The sequence below is a fragment of the Arachis hypogaea genome, chromosome 2 (assembly GCF_003086295.3).
Source record: "Arachis hypogaea cultivar Tifrunner chromosome 2, arahy.Tifrunner.gnm2.J5K5, whole genome shotgun sequence".
Lineage (NCBI taxonomy): Eukaryota > Viridiplantae > Streptophyta > Magnoliopsida > Fabales > Fabaceae > Arachis > Arachis hypogaea.
The window spans coordinates 62411385-62418977 of record NC_092037.1 but is presented as its reverse complement, the minus strand read 5'-3'; the positions used below and the strand labels follow the sequence as shown (position 1 = coordinate 62418977).

At 35.8% G+C, this 7593-nt stretch overlaps 1 pseudogene; it reads right to left on the bottom strand.

Moving 5' to 3' along the window:
* Positions 1 to 1017: 1017 nt before the first annotated feature.
* Positions 1018 to 7009, bottom strand: LOC112726057 (dihydrolipoyl dehydrogenase, mitochondrial-like; annotated as a pseudogene).
* Between the last annotated feature and the right edge of the window lie 584 nt (positions 7010 to 7593).

The window sequence follows — 7593 nt, the reverse complement described above, 5'->3', positions numbered from 1 at the left end:
TTGATATCTTTGCTGATTGATTTAGATTCCTATAACTCTAGTCTTTCCTCAGGAGTTGACTAGGACTTTAGGAGTTGAATCAATTTGTCCACTTGACTGACCTTCATAGTTAGAGGTTGACTTAGTGGGAGCAAAAATATAATTCTCATCACCATTGATAAGGATAACTAGGATAGGACTTCCAAGTTTTCATACCTTGCCAAGAGATTTTCTAATTATTAATTTATTTTTTTTATCAATTAAATTATTTGTTCAAACCTTTTCAAAACCCCAAAATATACCTTTGCATAACCAATAATAAATCATACTTCCCTGCAATTCTTTGAGAAGACGACCCGAGGTTTAAATACTTCGGTTATCAATTCCAAATGGGTTTGTTACTTGTGACAACCAAAACTTTTGTAAGAAAGAAATTCTTTTCGGTCTAGAAGCTATACTTACAACGGGAATTTATTTGTGAAAATTTTAGATCGCGCGAGAGTTTTGTTCGTCAGCAGGTTATTCGAAAAAACAGACAAAAAGAAAAAAAAAACAGAAAAACATCATTTAAGATCTACAATTAAATTCATAAAAAAGTAAAAATTCTTCACAAAGTACCAAAGAGTTGCAAATAGTGTTATGATATCTGCAAAGTTAAAGAGGTCCTTGCAATGTATGAAAAATATTAATTACCCCTTATATTTTTGTGCTATAAGTGCTAGATGGTGGAAATCATATGTGAATAATTAGTTACTCACCACAGTACTACTCGGTACTCATAAGTCGTAAGTAAAAGCAATCCAACTCAATGGTTTTCAGTTAACTCAAGTTTTAAAATTCCAAATTTGCACCAATTCTGAGAGAAGTATTATTCAACAACACAATTATTCCTCTCACCATGCATCTAGGTAAATAACTAACAAATTGTATTTATGCTCCTAACTAAACCTATTTTGATACAAGATGGTATCATCTCACCATAAAATTTACGGACAAAAATGAGGACAAGAATAGAGTAGAAACTGCTTCTTCAGTTCTTCAAATAATGGGCTTGTCAAAGATAGCCATTGCAGCTTCTTTCACCACTTTGCTCATTGTTGAATGCGCATGGCAAACACGTGCTATGTCCTCACTTGCAACACCATACTGTAATGCCAGAATAGCTTCATGAATGAGCTCTCTAGCATTTGGTGCCATAATATGCACTCCCAATATTTAGTCTGTCTCCTTTTCGGCCAAAATCTTTACCAATCCTTCAATATTATCTATTGCCTTAGCCCTGCTATTGGCCAGGAAAGGGAACTTCCTGACGCGGTATTCCACACCAAGTTCCTTCACATGCTCTTCCGTCTTCCCAACAGATGCAACCTTAGGGTTTATATACACAACCCCTGGGACTTTGTCCTAGTCTACGTGGCCAACCTTGCCGACCATGTACTCCACGCAAGCAACCCCATCTTCTTCTACCTTGTGCGCCAACATTGGACCTTGTATTACATCTCCAATTACATAAACACTAGAGACATTTGTTGCAAATCTTTCATTTACCAAAATTTTTCCTACCATGTCAGTTTCAACTCCTATCTAATCTAAACTAAGTCCATTTGTGAAAGGAGTCCTACCAGCAGATACAAGAACGACATCTGTTTCTAATATGGTTTAGTCACTACCAGCTACAGGTTCAAGGGTTAGTTTCATACTATCCCTAGATGTATCAATTCCTACCACCTTAGTCTTTAGCATGAATTTCATTCCTTGCTTTTCCAAAGTATGTTGAAACTGATTTTGGATTTTTCCATCTATGGTTGGAACAATATCGGGTGCAAACTCAACAACAATTTTCTCAAAACCAAGATGACCCCACACCAAACTCATTTTTAGCCCAATATACCCTGCCTCAAAAACCACAAGTATATTATGGATTTCTGACAATGCAAGAGCTCCTGTTGATGATACAATTTTTTTTTCATCAATAGTGACACTAGGAAGAGATTTTATATCTAAACCTGTGGCAACTATAATATCTTTCCCTTAACAACAATAGTCCCACCTTCAAGAGTGTCCATAGAGACTTTTGATAGAAAAACAAATTTAGCATAACTTTTAACATAGTTTACCTTATTTTTCTTGAATAAACCTTCAATACTCCGAATAAGATTAGAAATAGCCTTATCTTTCTGGGCCAACATGGCTGACAAATCAACCTCAACAAATGAAAATTTGATTTCGTGGTTGGCAAATGCATGTTTTTTTCTCATGGTACATGTGGAAAGAATGCAATAGGGCCTGAATTGAAAAAGCAGAGGTACCCACATGAAAACACTTACCATAGAGAACAATATATGAATGCACAAATGTTTAAAACATAAAATAGAACGAAAGATATCACAAAGGTTACCACACTAAATTTAGAAACAAGAAGAAAAATCGATATAGTATGTATAATAACAATCACCACAAAAGGGCTAAATTAAGAACTAATCTCTATCATTCAATTAACAATCTTGCAGAGAAACGACAACTCAAATTAGATAAGAAGGCAATGATTATGCTCAATACCCTCTTTTTTTTTTTTATCATGGCCACACAGTTAAGGCTAGAATGCTACTCTTGATATTGGATTCATACCATAGAGGCATACATACATAAAAGGTTAGACTGCGAATTGTTGTTTTAATAGGTAAACACAAAAAGACAAGGAAAGCAAAAAACCGACATTCATAATAAATCTCCCTTTTCTTGCCAACAACTACCCAAAAATTACCATTAACCGAAATGTAACAAACAAAAGCCCCCACTTGGATTCATGCCTATGGACAACAAACTTAACTACCATCAACATATTTATAATTTTTATCCGTATTCTTTCTCACTTAAAAAAGAATCTTATTTGTAAAAAAAATTAAAATAAAAAATTAATCGCCAATAAAATTTATAATTTTTATCCATATTCTTTCTCACTTAATATTTTCATTTTGAAAGAATATTGTCCTATAATTTTATGAGTAAAGACACTGATACATAACAAAAAAAAACTTATTCCAATAAAAATATTAAACATCCAAGTCATTTTATCAACCAAGTGTAACCAAGCTTTTTAAAAACTCACGCATTCTTTTTCTTTATTGGTGAAAAATGTAACATCCTTACTATCAGAATGTGACGCTTTCTGGTTGCGCCACTCTGATAGCGTGGATATTAAGATGACTCTGATAAACCATAATTTTATGGTTTATTTTGGATTGAATTGAGTGGATTTTATCAACTTATCTTATATTTATTCATTGAAATAGTATGATTTTGTGAATTGCTCCTAAATTGTGCTTAAGATTAAAAACATACTTTTTAGGCCCTTAAATTGCTAAATTTAATTTACTTTAATTCTATTTGATGCCTTGATATATTTGTTGAAGTAATTTCAGGCTTAGAAGGCAAGAATGGCTTGAAGAAGTGAAGAAAAAACATACAAAAGTATAGAATTCATGAATAAACGAAGTTTGGAACACCTCATGGTTGTGTGTATGCATGCCTTATGAATACCCATGAATCTCAAGTTGTGCGTACGCATGTCTCATGCGTGCGCATCATTTTGGAAATTCGCGAATTTGCGCGTACACATGCCTCATGTGTACGCATGACTGCCAGCACGTGATTTTACTTAACTGAATATGTGGGTCGCGATTTCAGGGCTTTCTTGAGCCCAATCTAACTTCATTTCTGATGCTATTGAACCAAGAATTGAAGGGGGAGGAACCAAGTAGTCATAGTATATTTTTTATTATGTTTTAGGACAATTTTAGAGAGAGAAGCTTCAACTTCTCTCTAGAATTTAAGGTTTCTTAGTTTAATTTCTCCTTAGATTTAGGTTTTAATCTTGTTTTAGTTTAGTTTTCTTGGAATTTTTTTGTTCTAGCATCTTAATTTATTTAGTTTTACTTGTTAGTTCCTTTATTTTGTCAATTTTGGTTTATGAACTCTCTTGTTTAATTTCTAATTTTCTTTAAAACAATTTGATATTTTCATGTTTATTGTTGCTTAATTAAGTTGTTATTATTGTTTTCTTGCAATTGGTAGTCATAGATTTTATTATAATAATTTACCATATTTTTTCTTTTATGCATTTCAAGTGTTTGATAAAATGCCTTTTTAGTTATTTAGTAGTTTTTCACACTCTTGGCTTGGGATTGAGGACTTAGATGACCTTGAGTTATTGATGTCCAATATTAATTGGTGATTTAGGGTTGTTAGTTGATTTTGTTTTCACTAATGCTAGTCTTTCACTAAGCTAATTTGTGAGTTGGCTACGATTTGTGGATTAAGATCAATTATGCCTATTTGATTTACCCTCGATGTTAGGGTTGAATAAATGGAATTAACTCTTTATAATTGCCATGTTTGTGGTCAACAACTAGGATAAAAAATATTGATTCTCAACCCATGCCAAAATCTTTTTTAGCATTTGAATCTCCTTTCATTTATTAGTTAATTGCCATTTACTTTCTTGCTATTTAATTTTGTGTCAATTGCTATCTCACCCCCAATTTCTCATAGCCAATGATACGCCCAACTCACTACAATTCCGTAGGAGAACGACTCATGATTTAAAACTTCCGATTATTTGATTTGTTTTGTGACAATCTTTATTTAAACTTTGATTAGGGTCAATTGTTGGTTTGGGACTATACTATCAACGAAGCAATTCTTATTGAGAGAATTTTAAACTGATGTTTGGCCTTCATCAAGTTTTTGGCGCTGTTGCCGGAGAGTTACAATGTGTGCTTGTTATTGACTATTGTGAATATGTGAATATTGTGAATAGCTTGCTTTTTAGTTGGTTCTTTGTTTTTGTTAGTAGGGATTGTGTTTTTCTTGTTTCTTGATATCTTTTGTTTTTATTTTCTCTCCTTTCTATGAATTCTCACCTTTTTGGCTTGGATTTTGGTTGCAACGATGTTGTAAGAAATGACAATTTCAGTGTCGGTTCGCATTATGGGACAGAAAATCAATTAAGGGAGGAGCCACATGCATATAGACAACATTCATAGAAACAACCTTCTCCGGATCACTATGAGCACAATCCTCCTATGGTGCATACTAATCCAATAGCTATAGTGAACTTTACTACGGTAATGAACCTCCACCACCATATGCTTATGAACCGTATCCTCAACATCACCTTCAACCACAAAACTCTCAAGCCCCATTCTATGACTAAACACCTCCATATGATCCTAACTCATATTCACCATACCACCAACCTTATGTGCCTCACAAACAATCTTATGAACCATACTTAGAACCATCACCATTCCAACACCAATACTCTTAAACCCATCTTGAACAATTACTTCCATACACACCACCTCAATACTCTTACCAATATGAACCACCTTTCATATATGAAGACCTTCTCCCACATGATGAACCCTATTTTCTCCACAACCCTCAACGGAAGAACTACTCCAAGTGTTTTTCTAAGAGCAAGAAGAGATCCAAGAGAGGCAAGGAAACATTATGGCTACCTTAGCCGTAGCTATATCTCGCTTAGCCTCAATACAATCTTTCGACAATTCAAGCACTTTCACGGATAAAAGCTAATAACCAAATTCAATTGAAGCATGTGGAGTGGAAGAGGGCTTGGAACCTCAAGAGAAAGAAGAGAAGTTGAAGCACGACGTGCAACAAGTGGAGGAGGTTGAGATCAAGGAATCGGAAGAAGTGGTTGAAGAGTTTGGAGAAGTTGAACAAGGACTCGAACTTGAAGTAGCTTGTCAAGAGGTGGAGGTTACTCTAGAGGAACAAAAGGGAGTGAAAATCACATTGCCAAAGTTGTTGGAGACCTCTCTTCCTAGATTACTATCATCTATCTTAACATTTAAGCGGGTAAAATTCTTGTCCCTAAGTTTTATTATCCCACTTGAATATATTTTACTTGAAACGGATAGTCAACTTAGGACTCTTTGTGGATTGAAGAATAAGAGAGAGTTATGTAGTGGTTGGAAACATAATGCAAGGCTCATTAAGGTTGAACCCCCAAGGTTTGGTTTCCGTAGTTGGCGGAATACCAAATTGAATGGATCTCGAAGGATGATTTGGTGCTTTAAGGAGCATTCTGGAGTGATGTCACCCGAGTGGAATCACAAGAATCAGCTGAAAGATGGGTGTGAAAAGAAGGTTTGGGAGCCCGAATTACAAGATAAGGATGAATTTTGGGAACTCAGAGCTTGTTTCAACTTTCATCAAAGCTTGGTGCACTTAATGGAAAATTCTGAAGATCATTGGAAGTCCAAGCATTGGTGGAGGATTAAGGATGAGTTCAAGCACAATAACTAAAAGTGCTAGGTGGGAGACACTCTACCATGGTGACATCCTTCTAAACTCTTCCTCTTTTTTAACATTTGTTTATTGGTTTTTGCTCTTCTTGGTTAGCTTATTTGGGTAGATTTTTAGTTTCAATTGAGTGTTTATATGATAGAATAACTTTTGAAGGTTAAAAACTATGTTGGATATCATGTTTGGTGACTTTAGAATCCCAAAATTTTATAAAAACAGAATTTCATGCGTAGACACACTGCTATGCGTACGCACAATGAATTCCAAATCCTCTGGTACATGTGTACGCACGCTATGGTGCGTGCGCACATCTCTCCTAACTTCCTTGACCCAGTACGCATCCTTGGAATTAATCGCTTTGGTGCGTGCATACGCACCCAATGATGCGCACGCATTCATGAGATATAAAAAAAATCCGTTTGTGCATACGCACCCCCAAATTTAAACCTTTCGGTCCATGCGTGCGCACAAATTTGTGCGTACCTATCAGTCCCATTTTTCCAATTTACTTGCACGAATGCCTTAAGCGTACGCGCAAATTCAGAAATTCACCCCCCTTTTGTGCGAGCCCTAATACGCGTTCGCATAAATAACCCCCAAAACTCTTCTTCTTCCCCAACGTTTCTCTCCCAACTTCCATTGCCCAACCCCCATTGTCACCCACCTCCAGTCCAGCACCACCGCCGGTGACCACCATTGTCGTCACCGCCGGTGACCACCATTGTCGTCACCGCCAGCCCCTTCCTCTCCTTCATTTTTCCCTATTTCTCTTTCTTCTTCTTATATCCTGTTGCCTTTCTCCTTCCCCTGCTCGCGACGCCTCTGCCCATCACTGCCGCAGCTTTGCGTTGCCATAAATGCCGCTGGCGCAACACCCAGTGGCTGCACTATTTCTTCTGCTACTGCACCTTCCCACTTCCTTCCTTTCCCTTTTCTCTATTTCTTATTCCCTGTTTTCAGGTCTATGCACTTTTCCCTCTTAGCTTCTGTTAGTATAGTTCGATTAATTAGTTACTTTTATTAGATAAAATTAGTTAAAATTCATGTTTTAGTGAATTTTTAGGTGGTTAGGTAGGTTTGAACTTAGTTTGTAGAGGAATTTAGGTCTGGTCATATTGCTGCTATGAATATGTTTGGATTTAATTATTTTGAATTTGGTTGATTGATTGACGGTTCAATGTTCTTGTTATATGCTGAACTTTATTACTTTACTCAGTTGTATTTGTTTGTCTGAATTTCTATGACTTAATTGCTGAGATGTTGTTGAATTCATAGGGATAA